The sequence below is a fragment of the Panthera onca genome, chromosome F1 (assembly GCF_046562875.1).
Source record: "Panthera onca isolate mPanOnc1 chromosome F1, mPanOnc1 haplotype 2, whole genome shotgun sequence".
Taxonomy (NCBI): Eukaryota; Metazoa; Chordata; class Mammalia; order Carnivora; family Felidae; genus Panthera; species Panthera onca.
In genome coordinates this window covers 41,870,535-41,886,419 of record NC_138355.1, presented here as the reverse complement: position 1 = coordinate 41,886,419, position 15,885 = coordinate 41,870,535, and the positions used below count along the sequence as shown (strand labels likewise).

At 42.2% G+C, this 15,885-nt stretch overlaps 1 long non-coding RNA gene across 1 annotated transcript in view; it reads left to right on the top strand.

Moving 5' to 3' along the window:
- The window catches only part of LOC132686333 (uncharacterized), a 33,589-nt gene extending 22,602 nt beyond the window's left edge, over positions 1-10,987 (top strand). Inside the window, exon 3 of the long non-coding RNA XR_009613613.3 lies at positions 9,987-10,987. This is a non-coding gene — a long non-coding RNA (uncharacterized LOC132686333). The remainder of the gene's footprint in view (positions 1-9,986) is intronic.
- The last annotated feature ends 4,898 nt before the right edge of the window (positions 10,988-15,885 follow it).

The window sequence follows — 15,885 nt, the reverse complement described above, 5'->3', positions numbered from 1 at the left end:
ACAAGTCAGCTTCCCACTTTACAGGAAACAGGCACCCCTCTTGCCTACCATCTTACTGTGATGTGTTTGGGGAGTGAACAAAAACCTGGGCTCCAAACAAAGGGGCCATTCTAAACACTGACGCAGGTGTGAGAAAGTGAGTGACTAAGGACTGGGCCACACTTCCTTTTACGAATCAGGTGGTTTTGGCTGTTTGCTTTTAGCACTTTTGGAGAGAGACCTAAACATAATTTTTGATGATAGATTACAAAGTGATTGTGGGGTTCTGGCTAGCCTGGATGTCAAAGATTTGAGCAACAATGGTATAAGTAGAATACTTCCATTCCTTCACTTGTGTATTTTGTTAAAATTTTTTTTAATGTTTATTCATTTTTGAAAGACAGAGACAGAGCACAAGCAGGGGTGGGGTGGAGAGAGAGGGGGACACAGAACCTGAAGCAGGCTTCAGGCTCTGAGCTGTCAGCACAGAGCCCAAAGTGGGGCTCGAACTCACAAACCGTGAGATCATGACCTGAGCCGAAGTCGGACACTCAACCGATTAAGCCATCCAGGTGCCCTCACTTGTGTATTTTGAAGTGTTTCTCAGTGATTGCATCTGTAAAAAAAAAAAAAAAAAAAAAAAAAAAAAAAAAAAAGTAGTAAGATGTAATTATGCCAAACTATTTCAGTGTGATTCAAAGGCATCCACAGACCCATGAACTAATATTTGGAAAATAAACCCAGTTCATCTCTAGTAATGGATGTATTTCCAACAAAATTTTACTTAAAAAATTTTTAAGTTTATTTTTGAGAGACAAAGAGAGAGCGCCTGCAAGTGGGGGAAGAACAGGGAGAGAGAGGGAGACACAGAATCAGAAGCAGGCTCCAGGCTCTGAGCCACCAGCACAGAGCCCGATGTTGGGCTTGAACTCACAAACCACGAGATCATGAACTGAGCCAGTCAGACGTTCAACCAACTGAGCCACCCAGGAACCCCCTCCAAATTTTACTTATTATGTTTAATAATTGTCAAATTTTGCAATATACTTCTGATGCTTTGTGTATTACCAATAATTGGAATTTATTACTACTCAGTATTACTATTCAGTCCAATTTTTTTGCATGTATTTGGTGAATTATGGTCACAGAAACTTTTTTCTTTTAATTTTTATTTCTAATTTTTAATTTAATTTTTAATTTATGTATATAGTTTGTGGATGAGATACATGAAAAGCTTATTGATAACAAAAGACTTTGAAACATAGAAATAAATTGGGTTTAACATCTGTGGGTAACACAAAAATTTGTACATGGATGTTTCTAGCAGCAGTGTCTACAATAGCCAAAAAGTAGAAACAGCCCAAATGTCCACCAATTGATGAATAAATAAAATGTAGTATATCCATATAATGGAATATTATTGGATTATAAAAGGGAACGAGTACAGATACTGCTGCAACATGGATGAACCCTGAAACGTTATGCTAAGTGAAGGAAGCCAGTCACAAAAGACTACATATTGTATGATTCCATTTGTATGAAATGCCCAGAATAAGCAAACCTGTAGACAGAAAGTAGATTAGTGGTTGCTTAGGGCTGTGGTAGGGGACCAGGGAAAGGGGAGTAATTGCCAATCAGTACAAAGTTTCTTTTTGGGGTGATGAAAATGTTTTATCGTGGATTCTGGTGATGATCGCCCAACTCTGGATATTCCAAAAACCATTGCATTATACACTCAAAGTGGATGGATTGTATGATATGTGATTTATATCTCAGGAAAGCTAAGAAAAACACCTGTGGGGAAATGGAATGGAAAATACGACTTAAAACAGAAAAAAAGAATAATGTACAATTATTGACTATTAAGGATCTTGGCATTACAAAGCACCATAAACTAGATTCTTTGCAACCATTTGAACTTGGGTTAAAATGTGGACGTCAAACTAGACATTGCGGGTACAACTAAGAGGTAGAAGGAGAGCAGGGAAGACTGTTTTCAGGTGGAAGGAGTGTCAGGTGCCATCTGGACTGGGCCAGCCAAGGACTCCAAGCCATCCATTGGATCCAGTTGGCAATTATGGAGTCCTTGACTTTGACATTCTCCTTTCTTACAGACTACAATCCAGCGTGGAGGCTGGTGGCTGGAGGCAGAGTTGAGAGAGGTTAGAGAAGAGAGCAATAGGGAGGAAGTGAGGACACCAGCTGTGGACTGCGCTTAAGAAGTTAGAACACAGAGATAATGGGGTGGCAGTTTGCTAACTTTGGGGAGAAGTGGTGTAAAGGTAGTTGTTACTACTCTACAATGCAATCAATTTGAACACGTTTGTGGACGAAGGGCGAGAGAGTGGAGATGGGAAAGACGCTCATTTCTGCCACGGGCAGAATGTTCTGCACATCAGCCAGCTTACTTCAGAGTTGTGCCTCTCTCCTCCAGCAAGCGGGGTCTGTCCTCACTCGGTAGTTCTGCGGGACCTCCCAAGTCCTTGTTCAGGCAACAAGCCACTATCTTCACATACTGTTTCCTAAACTGCTTATCTCATTTTTAATGTTGCAGATGTTTAGGGCTCCGACAGAGTAGGGGTGTGGGTGGATAACAGGCTTGCTCAACATTCTTTTGAATCTGACTGATTTAGGGTAAGAGTGGCTTCTAAAAACTTCTTGGGTGGGAGTGAAAACAGAGGCTTTAAGGTCAAAATTTTAAACTCACCTTAGTTCACGTGAACTCTGCTGGAAGTGAAGAAACCAGTCCTCCTCAAATACTGGAGGAAATGGGTCCCACAGAGTGGGAGGCGGACGAGATGCCTTTTCCTTCTGTGGCCTGAGCCTCCACACGCCAGCTGGGCCCCAGAGCGCATGGCTGAATCTGCAGCATGAGACCGAAGAGGGTCATGTGAAAATTCACAGCGAACAGGGTTTTTCCCCACAAGGTGCTCCATTGTTACTCCAGTTCACTTGAGCCTACTTCATTATTTTTACACTCTTACGAAATGCTCTCAACAAGAACTGCAACAGTAAAGAGAAGAAAGGAAGTATTTAGAAATATTAAGAGAGAGGCGTGGTTGGGACAAAGCATCTTGCGTTATCGTCTGCTGCAATGAGGAGGAGAAGACTGAGCCAAGGGAATTTCTTACATTCCTCATGTATCTAGAGCCACACCATCCATGTGAAGGTCACATCGGATGGACACAGTGAGGTCATGGTGAGGGAGCTGACTTCCGCTAGATCTCCTCAGTCTTTATATACTCTCTTTTCCTGGCTTAATGTTAACACTTGGCGAATTACAGACTATGTTACAAGGTGGCCAAAGAACGATGCGGTTTCAGGTAGATGTATCTGAAGCTCCTTGGCATTGAGCGAACAGTTTTCCAGGACATAGTCTGGTGGAAACATACTAGCAGCGATGGTAACAATTATTAACGGGAGAAATTATTTGTCTTTGTTTTTGAATTCCTACGTAATATTGTCATTGCTATCGTTACGGTGTTTTGTCCAGGGCCCTTAAGCTTCCCTTGCCCCCTGTGTGGCTAAGAGCACTGAGAACACAAAGATAAATAGTACACAGCCTCTCTAAAGAGCAGTTCTTATTCAGGTGTCCATGGATCCTTGTCCTTGGATGGAATTCAGCGGCTTTGTGAACTTGAATGGAGAAAAAATTACATTTTCAGTAACCTCTAACTGGAACGCAGTATTTCCTTCAGAGAGAAACGGCGATGGAAAACACAGTAGCATCAGCCGTACCTGTGACCCGTGGTCACCAGGAAACACATATATTTTCATATACATATCCTATCACAGCTGTGTGCAGCTCTCTTGAAATATTGCATATACATATCGCTACTTTGAAATAATGGCAGTTATTTGACCTACCGCTGGATATTGTCATTTAATACATCCGTAAAAAGGCACGTGTTATTACATCAAATATGTGTTTTGATAGTTCGACAACCATATGTCGTGATCAGTTCACTGCACGCGCCTGTGTAGTTTATCTCATTCTGGGAAGTCTTCACAAGACTGCCAAAGGTGACTGAGGCACGATAAATGGTTAAGAACCCCTTTAGGTGTACACGTTCATGGAAGGGGTGAGTAGAGGCAAGAAATATGCCCAGGAGCTACAGGAGCCCAAGAAGGGGGCTGACTCGGCTTCAGGAGATTCCTGAGCTGCATCTGGAATAAAGCGTGAAGAGCAGAAGAAAGAAGCAGGAGGTCACTTGCAGGGAGAGAACACAATGAGCACAGGCGGCCTGAAACCACCAGGCCTCTGTGGAAATGGGGAGTACTGAGTGTTAAATGCTTGCTTGCTGTACTGAGTCTTGGGGGTTAAAGAATGAATCAAAGACTCAGTCTAGAGGGTCGGTAAGCTCATGTTTTAGAGCAATTTTTATGGGGACATGGACAGGTTTCAATTTCCTTGAAAGTAATTCAGTGGCATATAATAATTTTTTTTTATGAGAGAGAGAGCTGGGGAGAGAGAGAGAGAGAGAGAGAGAGAGAGAGAGAGAGAGAGAGAGAATCTTAAGCAGGCTTTGTGCTCACTGTAGAGCCCGGTGCAGGGCTTGATCTCATGACCCTGGGATCATGACCTGAGCCAAAATCAAGAGTCAGACACCCAACCGACTGAGCCACTCAGGTGCCAGGGGTATACAGCTTTTACAAACAGCTTTATTGATGTATACTTCGCATACAATGGATGCAGATATGTGTTAAGTTTTGACGTGTGCATACATTGTGAACACAGCACAATCAAGATGCGGGATATCTGTATCACCCCTTCCCCCAAAGTTCCCTAGAGCCCCTCTTGTCCTGCTACCCCATCCTTCCCCTGACAACTGCTCATCTGTCATGTAGAGTCATGTGCTTTTCCAGAATTTTATGTGAATAAAATCATGCACAATGTACTCTTTTTGCACTGGTTTTGAGCATAACGCTTTTGAGATTCATTCATGCTGTTACAAATCAATAGTTCATTCCTTTTTATTGTGAGATGTATTTATTATAGAAGTGTGTATGTTGAGAAGGGGGGAGAGAATCAACCGTTGTTTTCCTAATACAAAGTTTAAAGAGGGAGCGGGATTTCTACTGCTTATCAAATGGGAATATGGGTTAAAAATTGAGAAATGCTGGTCTGGAGTGTGGTCAGAGTGCATTCCAGCCCAAGTTTTTTCCTACCGTCGATGTTAAACTCAAGCACATTTGGAAATATTTTAGACCTGAAAGAAAGCATCGGGACATCAAAACAAGCACCACAGCTGAGCGGGCCTTTGCAACCACAGGCTTTCTGATGAAAAGATTTGTGGAGACTGCCTAATGAAGTGTTCAGAAAGCATTCTGTGTGTCATCTGTTTTCCTGACGACCTCCTCACTGGGTAGATAAGGGGCAAGAATTATTTTCCGTGTTGCACAAATAGGAAATGAGGTATAGTGAGTTTGAGAGAATTATTACTCAAAATAGAAGTGAGTCAGGGGCAGATTGAGGACTGCACACGACCTCTCCTGATCCTCTAATCCTAGCCTTGCTGGCAGGCCGGGCTGGCCCTAGGTTTTGAAGAAAATACAGTGATTTCACTTTCACTTTTGTGCTTGTGTGGGTTGTGATAGAATCTTTACATTGGAGGAGTTAACGGGTTCTTTTTGTTTGTTTCTTCTTCCTTTTAAAAAATTTCCCCCTTCCAACTTGGTAAATGCCAACATCTGTGTTTACTCCATTCGGTTGAATTCAGCAACCAAATACCTGTTTTGCGCAAGGCTCCTTACCAGGCATGGAAGAGGCACCAAGCTGGATAAACCCTGGCGGAGCCGGTAGAACAAAAGGACCAAATGAGAATTGAATGCTGTTTCTTACCGTCTTTTGAGTCATGGGAAATTTGAGAATCTGGTGAAAGTTACGGGTCCTCTCCCTCAAAAAAAAAAAAAAAGAAAGAAAGAAAGAAAAAGAAAAAAAAAAAGCACATATGTGCGCACACACACGATTTTGCAATGATTTTAGAGCGTTTGAAGATTTTCCCTTCCACTCCCGAACTTGTCCGTAGAATGACCCGAGGGTATTTTTTAGCATGAAATGAAATAGTGATGCCTTGAAGGAAGCACAAAGCCATAGTCACTGACTAGAAAGAGAGATTAGAGATAAGATCCAGGTGGGTCACAGGGGCTGGTGGGGCTGGTGGGGTAGGTATGTTTTGAAACAGGCCTGTCTAGTTAGAGGTCAGGCATTCGTCTCTATGAGGCAGGATTCCAGCAGAAGGAAGGAGGGTAGGAAGTAGGAAAACTCAAACAATCCAACAAGCAGAGTTTGGCAGGAGGAAGATTACATGGTGAGGAATCATCAGAATCATTAGAAACCATCATAGAAAGATAGAGGTCTTATTGTGAGTGACGTTGGAAGCAAGGTGAGTACTCTTCCCCCCGCCACCCTGAGTGAAGTATCTGTATTGCCTTTGATTTATTTATTTTTCAGGTAGGGGTTTTGGAGTGTGACTACTACATCCTCATCGTAACGAACGAAGGAAGTAACAAAACCCAGAAATTCTCAAGTCATATTATCTGATCTCTATTAATAGTTGGTATATTTTGTTCTGGTTCGTGAACATCGTCATTCCTCATCACTGTCTCAACTCTAACCGACCACCCTTGTCATAAAATAAGTCCTATAAATTTACCACAGTTTTTATAGCTCTTCTCTGTTTATGTTCCTTACGTTTTTTTAAAGATTTTTAAACAATTATTTTAGAGAGAGAGAGAGTGAGAGAGCGTGGGAGGGGCAGAGAGAGAGGGGGTTAGAGGATCTGAAGTGGGCTCTGTGTTCACAGTGGACAGCCCAAAGTGGAACTCGAACTCACAAACCGTGAGATCATGACCTGAGCTGAAGTAGGACACTTAGCCGACTGAGCCACCCAGGCACCCCTCTTTATGTTTTTTTAAAACACAACAAACATTTTATACAATTATTGTTCTTAATTTCTTAAGATTATTTTTCTTATTTTGAGAGAGAGAGAATGAGAGAGTGGAATTGGGGAAGAGGAAGAGAGAGAGGAGAGAGAGAGAGAGAGAGAGAGAGAGAGAGAGAGAATCCCAAGCAGGCTTCAGGCTTTTAGCACCGAGCCCAATGTAGGGCTCAAACCCACAAACTGTGAGATCATGACCTGAACTGAAATCAAGTCAGACGCTTAACCAACTGAGCCACCTAGATGCCCCTGTTCTTAATGAAAACAAAAACAAAAACAAAAAACCAACAACTATTATTACTTTAGGACAGATACACAGAGGAGGAATTATTGGTCAGTGTGTATGACCTTCTTTGGAAGATAGTAGGCTTATATTAGTAAACAGCTTTCTGAATAGTTATTTGCCTGCTCTCTTACTTTCTTCTCTTTATTTACTTATTTTCTTTCAGTATCCTTTGCTCCTTAGTGTTTCTTAAATACTGGAGCTCCCCACTTCCCCACCCATCCTGGGCCCTTTCTCACTGAACACGTTCTCTTCTTGACTCTCATTCACAATAAACATGTGTCAAATGCCTGTCATGTACCAGGCATTGTGTTTAACATCATGACGTGTAATTTTCACCACGTCCCTGTCACATGATGATTAATATCTTCATTTTCAGACGTAGACACCGGAAAGGAAGGTTACTTTCCCAGGGGCATAGCCCCAGAGGCTCTTGGGGAATGTCTCGGGTCCATCACCTTAAGTGTGCACCTTCAGCTTCCACGTCTCTGCTGAGCTCGCCAGCAGCATGTTAACGGCGCACATTTCCATCCAGGGTTCCCATGGATGCCCCAGGCTCAATATGTCAAACACAGCTTCCAACTCTTACCTGCAAACTAGCTTCCCCATTGCGTAAGTCCCTAATCCACCCTTAACAATGATCTTTTCTTTTACCTGTTCCTAATCACCCTACCCGGGTTTCATGCACCAATTCCTTGTCCACATCCTATATCCTCCCACCCACGCGGACATCATGATTCCAAGACATGTAGTGCAGCTTTCACCTCGGTCTACCTGCCTCCACTTAACTTTCCTCTCACCATTCCTACGACTGGCAACTTGAGCAAACAGATTTCTAAAACTTATCATGGTATCTCCCCACCTTAAAAACTTTCAGTGGCTCCCCTTTACCTTCAAAATAAAATTCAAGGTTCTTAGCACGACCTCTCCGTGTCTCGGTTGCCGCACCCCTCCCCTCCTGTCTGCTGCTTTCCCTTTTCTTTGCTCTGGTTTCCAATCCCAGGGAACTGCTTGAAGTTATAACAAATGGGATCCTGGCTCCCTCCTTTCTTCTTGACCCTGTAAACTCCCATCCCTCACTTCTCCTGGCTGACTCTTTTTATCTCTCAGATCTGACTGCGGTGGTAGGGCGAGGGGGCCTTTCCTCCCTTCTCTTTCCTCACCCTCCCGGCCGCCTCCAGCAGGCCTGACTCCTTCACAGAGATTATCAGATTTTATTTTAATCCTCTGATTACTATTGTGTTTTTCCATTTCCTTGACTAAGACTTTTGAGAGCAGAGCCTGAGTTATTTGATCGTCTTTGTATCCCCATAGACCCCAAAGATGCTCAGCAAACGTTGGGTGAATAAGCTGTGGTGTTTCCCCAAAGCCTCTGCGCACTCAGTGCACATCCAATACCGTTTTTTTCTGTCCTATAGGGCACATAGAATTGAGACTTTGCAGATTTGACTTTATAGGAATGTACCGCAAAAGTCCCTGAATAAAGGGGCACCTGGGTGGCTCAGCAGGTTAAGCGTCCAACTTCGGCTCAGGTCATGGTCTCATGGTTCATGAGTTCGAGGCCCGTGGCTCCGCGCTGACCATGCGGAGCCTGCTTGGGATTCTTGCTTTCTCCCTCACTCTTCACTCTCCGCTCCTCCCCCACTTGCGCTTTCTCTCAAAATAAATAAATACGCTTTCAAAAAAAGTCCCTAAATGAGAATTCATTTGACTCTAGTGTTCCGAACTGTAAAACCATTGCCTGTTTTAGTCAGATAGCTTCTGCTAGTAACCTCCTCCACCCCCAGTTTAGCGCCTACAACAACCATGTGTTTAGTCCGTGATTCTGTGGTCAGGCGATTCTGGTCTGGGCAGCTCAGCTGACTTCTTCTGGGCTGGCCGAACGGCTAGAGTCAGCCAATGAGTTAGATGGTGACCAAATAACTAAGGAAGGGCTTGCTGATAGGTCTCGCAATTGGCCAGAGAGCCTTGATGTGTCTCCATGTTTCTTCTCCAGCAGGCTGGCTCAGGCTCATCCACACGGTGGTGTTAGGGCCCCAGATACAGCAGGAGAGGAAACCCTCGCTGGGGAATTAAAGCCACTGCTTGCATCACATTTTTTTTCACAAGTCACAGGACCATCTACGATGCAAGGGATAGGAGGGTCGACTCTACCTTTTGATGGGAAGTGCAGTATCACACTCCAAGAAGAGAATTCGTGGTCATTTTTACAAACACCTCCCTGGTCACCGAGTACATAATTTCCACAGTATCTGAGAGATACTAGGCACTTAATAAAAATCTGGATTTTTGGATAATTTATTGGCCACATATACAAATTGCGTTGAAGTATGCCTAGGAAAAATTGAGTTCCAGTTTATCTTATTTTTGGATCCTTGATATTAGTGTCACACAGAATGCAAATATTGCAGAGCTATTAATAAAATGTTAACATCAATACCTCAAATGCATTTTTGGAAAAGGGAGTTATTGAAGAATATTGAATTTAATGTAGAATTGAATTAATTAAGGATAATGGCCAAAAGCCTGATCATATTGGACAAGTGCCAGGTATGGATCAAAAGCTACAGAAAAGTTTGGTTTGCATTTAAAAAATATCTTGTGCATGAAGCCGCTCCATATCTGTATGCCTCATTGTCATTTCTATGCAGAATATCTACCTACTAGAATTGTTTCGTATTTCTAAAATTGTTTTCTGTTTTGGTCGGGTTACAATTTTAGCTGCCTGACGTGATTACAGGCATACCTCGTTTTATGGTGCTTTGCTTGGTTGTGTTTTGCAGATACTGTGTTTTTTACAAATCGACGGTTCAAGACTTCAGTGGGGGAAGTAACAACAGATGTGAATATTAGCAAGAGAAGTGGAATATCGCAGCAGAACTGGAAGATGGGACTGAATTGTCGTGATCTCATGATAAAACTTGAATGGATGAGGAGTTGTTTCTTAAGAACGAGCAAAAGAAAGTAGTTTTTGAGATGGAATCTACTCCTGGTGAAGATGCTATAAAGATTGTTGAAATGGCCACAAAGGATTCAGAATTTACGTGGACTTAGTTGATAAAGCAGGAACTTTGAAAGAAGTTAAACTGTGGGTGAAATGCAATAATTTCTACATTTCACAGATAAATCATTCAGGAAGGGGGGAGTCAATCACCGTGGCAAACTTTACTGTTGTCTTATCTGAAGACACTACCACGGCGACACCAACCTTCAGCAACCTGCACCCAGATCAGTCAGTTGCCATCAGCATTGAGGCAAGGCCCTCCATCAACAAAAAGATTATGAGTCTCCCAAGGCTCAGATGATGGTTAGTGTTTTTTACCGAAGTATTTTTTAATTAAGGTTGTACACTGTTTTAGACATAACGTTATTGTTCACTTAATAAACCACAACATAGTGTAAATATAGTTTTATATGCACCAGGAAACCAAAAATATATATTTGGCTCACTTTATTTGCAATATTTGCTTTATTGTAGTGGTCTAGAAACAAACTGCAATATCTCTAAGGTCTGCCTGTATTTTCCAGATACGTGTGCTAGATTTGGGCCACAAAACAGTGGCAGAAATAAGGAGCAAGGTGAACGGTGTCTATCATTCTTGCATGCAAGCGTCCACCCATCCCACAACACAGAGGGTGCACTACTTACACATCAGTCATTGCCATGGGAAGAAGAATCAACCAAAATTCCCTGTCTCCAGAGGTTCAAGGTTGATGTTGCGGAGAGAGACACATGAGTACAGTCTCAGAAAGAAGTGCTAATAAAATTTTACATATTATGCAATGGAACCTAGGTTTTTAACATTGTGGGTTTTGTTTTTTTTAACATGGGTTCTTGGGTAACATGTTTTTTTTAACATGGGTAAAAAAAAAATTTTTTTAACATTTATTTATTTTTGAGAGAGAGAGAGAAAGAAAGAAAGAGCACGAGCTGGAGAGAGGCAGAGAGAGAGAGGGAGACACAGAATCCGAAGCAGCTCCAGGTTCTGAGCTGTCAGCACAGAGCCCGACATGGGGTTTGAACCCACAAGCTGTGAGATCATGACCTGAGCCGAAGTCAGATGCTTAACCTACTGAGCCACCCAGGTACCCCTAAACATTGGTTCCTAGTATAGGAATGACAAAGCTAACGAGCAACGCCAGTATTTTTATCAAGGACATCTACCCAGGTATTACTCCTAGAGATTTTTATTCATTAAGTCTTAGTGGGGCCAAAGCATTTGCATTTTGAAAATGCATAAGGGTCTGGGGGTGGGGACTCATACTTAAGAAAAATATTTTGTAAGGAGGGGGATGGGCTAAATGGGTAAGAGGCATTAAGGAATCTACTCCTAAACCATTGTTGCACTATAATGCTAACTAACTCGGGTGTAAATTAAAAAATAAATTATTAAAGTCCAAAAAAAAAAAAAAGAAAAATGTTTTATAAAATGTTAGTGTACAGTTTAGGTGTGATAGTGTGTTTTAATTAAGCTTGGAGGGGAAGAGTGGCCACATCTTTTACTTCTTAGAATAGACTAGTGTCATTAATAATTAGACATCATTATTACAAGGTAATGCATACTCTAGAAAATGTATAAATGTATTATAAAAAGAAGACAGTAAGAACTACTGATAATCCTCCCACCCAGGGATGACCACTATTAACATTTTCGTGAAAATTCTTTCACCTTTTTCCTGGAAACATGCCACAAATGATCATATTTTTTTTGTATGGACTGCTTTTCTTATCGAATATATTGCGATCATATTTTCAAGCTGTTAACTAATCTTCTACGGTATTTCAAGCAATTCAGTAGTATCTGTTGTACCTACTTTAAATTGCATTATTTCACTAATATCCCATTCTTGGTGCCGGGGATTCGCAGATGAGTAAGACACAGATATTGTCCATTAGGAGTTTTTGGTCTAGTAGAGGGGACACATATGTAAAAAAGTATAACACGACTTAACTTAGGAATTACTGGAAAGAATGCCTTGTTTTGTTATCTTGGCAAATCCAGATCTGCAGAATGTCCCTTGACTTGGCTTTGTTTCCTCGTGAGTAGATTCAGATCATGCATTTCTGTTGAAAATCTACGCAGGTGAGTTTCCATCCTCTCAGTGCATTCCTTCAGATGAGGTCAGTGTAAGGCCTGATCACTTGGTTCAGAAGCGTTCCGCCAGGTTTCTTTACTGCAAAGGTAGCTGTCCCCTTGACAATTAACAAGTAATCTGTTGGAGGACACAGAGTTTGTGTGAGTATCCTTTCTTCCAGTGGCCTTTCACCCCCTTGTTTTAGCCGGAATCCATTGTTTCAGTGATGGCTGCAAACTGGTGGTTTTCCAGTAGATCATTATGTCTACATTTACTTGTTAGCAGGCTGTGATTTCATATAGCCAAGTAAAGTTAATTCGGGACTCTTCTGAGCCTGCCAAATATTACCTTACTTGGAAAAAAGATCTTTGCTGATACAGGTAAGGATCTTGAGATGAGGAGATTACTCAGGTGGGCCCTAAATTTAATGACAAGTGTCTTTGGCAGAGGGAGACTTAAGACAGGAGAAGACACAGAGAAGGAGGCAATGTGTCCACCGAGGCAGAGACGGGACTGAAGCAGTCATTAGGCGAGAAATGCCAAGAAATGCTGACAGCTGCCAAAGCTGCAAGAGGCAAAAGTTGGATTCTCCCCGAAGCTTCTGTAGAAAGTACTGCCTGCTGACACCTTGATTTTGGACTTCCGGCCTCCAGAGCTACAGTTCTGTTGTTCAAGCCACTTGATTTGTGACATTGTGTTATGGCAGCTACAGGAAACTAATACAAAGATAAAAAGGGTTGTCTTTGCCTCTCTGAAATGGTCTAATTTCATTATCCTGTTCATTTCCTGTATATCAAGTACCCAGCCTGAAATGATCTTGTTTATTACTTGGATCTCCTGCTTAGAACATGTGCTTCCTAAGGGCAGGGATTTGCTTTTTCCCTTCCCTGTTGTATCCTCAGCAGCACTTAGCACAGTCTCTGGCAGACAGTAGATAGTCAAGAAATATTTTGTTGTCTCCCTACTTCCTCATCTACTTGTCTCTTACATTTCCGAAAGTCGGGGTTGTCAAAGTAGCTCAAGGGTCAAATCCGGCTGTCACCTGTCTTTATAGGATTTATGAACGAAGAATGATGTTTATATTTTTAAATTGTTAAAAAGTATGGGGCACCTAGGTGGCTCAGTCAACTCTTGATTTCGGCTCAGGTCATGATCTCGTCGTGGTCTGTGAGTTCGAGCCCTGCATCAGGCCCTGCTTGGGATTCTGTCTCTCTCTCTCTCTGCCCCTCTCCTGCTTGCTCTCTCTCTCTCTCTCTTTCTCTCAAAATAAATAAAAATAAAAACTCTAACTGGCTGAACAATTAAAAGGGGGCAATTTGTGACATGCAAATTATACATACTTCAGATTTCTGTGTATGAATATTAAGCTTATTGGAACACGGCCACGTCCATTCCTTTACATCTTATCTACGGCTGCTTTCAAACTATACTATGGAGTTGAGTAGTTGCAATAGAGTTTATGTAGATTGAAAAGCCTAACATATTTACTATCTGGCTCTTCACAGGAAGGGTTTGCCCAACCCTGTCCTAAAGGATGAACAGAAATTGTTTGAATACTGATAGCCTCTCTGCCTCTTTACCTTCAATTATTTAAAAAAAATTTTTTTAGTGTTTATTTATTGTTGAGACAGAGAGAGAGAGACAGAACATGAGTTGGGGAGGAGCAGGAAGAGGAGGAGACACAGAATCTGAAGCAGGGTTGAGGCTCTGAGCTGTCAGCACAGAGCCCATCGCCGGGCTCAAACTCACAAACCATGAGATCATGACCCGAGCCGAAGTCAGACGCTTAACCGACTGAGCCACCCAGGCGCCCCTCTTTACCCTCAATTATTAATGTGCGTGTTTAACTCTCTTTCACTCAAACCTTTCACTCAAGGCCCCAGTGGTGGTGGCTGAATTTGTGTTAATCCATCGGCTCTGTACCTCTCTATCAAGGTGCATATGGTGACTGTCAAACAGGAGGAAACCCCATGCATCTCATGGAGCTTGAACCCAAGCCTCTGACATAATCTGTATGGAAGGCAGTAGGTGTTGAAGTGTAAGCAGGCTCTCATAAATGGATATCTGTTCCTTAGGTCAGTATTTTCTAATCCTTTTCTTGGGACTTGCCTATTACTTTGCTAGGCTCAGAGGCTCTGGTCTCCGCATTTGTGTCTCCGTCCTCTCCACCTCATAGTGTAAGTACATCGAAAATATTCACAGGTGCCCTTTTTCCTTTTCTACCATTTCTGCTCCTCTGTCCTAGCTATTACAACTACATAGCTAAGGAGGAGGGTCAGAGGAAGGAGAAATAATAGCAGTCAACGTTTATTAAGTGCACAGAACAAGGATTCTTTGTGTTTTTGTATGCATTGTCATTTTTAATCTTTTCGTTAAGATCTTTTCTTTAAAGGGTTGGTACTTTTGTTTTTCTTCCATTTTACAGATGAACAACTGAGGCTTGGAGAGGCAAAGCAATTTGCCCAAGGTAGCACTGTTGTAAAACAGTGGAGGCTGAAATTTGAACCCAGGCAGTTTGATCCTCGGTCAAGCTCTTCTCTATTATGGTAATAGCACATGCACACTGGCGTCTAGCAAGAAAGCAGGGCGGGTAGGAAATGTGGGTGCCTTCCTGTTTTGGTAGTGGCATTTTGGTAACTCCCTCAGGTCAAAAACCAGGTCCCCGGCATCGCAGATGGACCCTTTTCTATCAAAGGGACTCGAGAGCCCTAAGGGACCAGAAATGGGATAAAGGACAAAAAGACTGATGAATGTGTTTTGTGCGGGTGTGGGGATAGCATTACTTTGCAAAATTCAAACATCTTGATAAGCCAGGACGTTTCTTGACTCAAACCATGATTGTCCAGAATATCAGGGGCCATAAATTCAGCAGAACTGACCAGACCAGCAGGGCCTGAGGCGTCTGTGGAATGTTAATCATGTTACTGGGAAAACAGGAGTGGTCAAATAAGTAGGGGGAATGTTGAGTTAAACAAAGTGGAGCAGGATTCTTGATAGTAGATTTCTGTGACTCTCCAAGCAGGGGATATCGTACAAAGCAGTGACTGGACTTAGGTTACAGGCAGATGCCCACCTCATGGGACAGGTGTTCTGGAGAACTTGTTCGGGTAATCATGCTTTAGGCCTTGCCTTTTCCCCTGTCCGGTTTAGAAAGCAATCCTGACACTTTGAGAGGCTACAGGAAACTCTGTGTCGTGTGTCCGTTTACTGCTACTTCTCAACTAGGAAAGAGAAAGGAAAACACCATGTTTCCAGCTACTGGAAAAACTTTGTTTGAAGGGATGTTGGAACTAATAATACAAAATTAGATTAAATGGTTTTTGAGAGCCTTTCAGTTATTCAACCGCGATGTCTCTCAGTTACAATTAAAGTAAATCCGAACCTTCCTCAAGGGTTAATGTTTTACATATTTCAGTTTGCCCAAACCTTTATATATTTCTTAACCACTGAGCGAGACTTCAGAATATAAAGCACACTTAGTTTCAAATGATAAATGCAATTCACATTTATGTGACTAAGATGTAGGAATGGTACCTTTGTGCTCTGGTAAGGTCACCATGGAAATATGTGGAGTTTTCTTGTAGTTTTCAGGAAATAAGGTGTCAT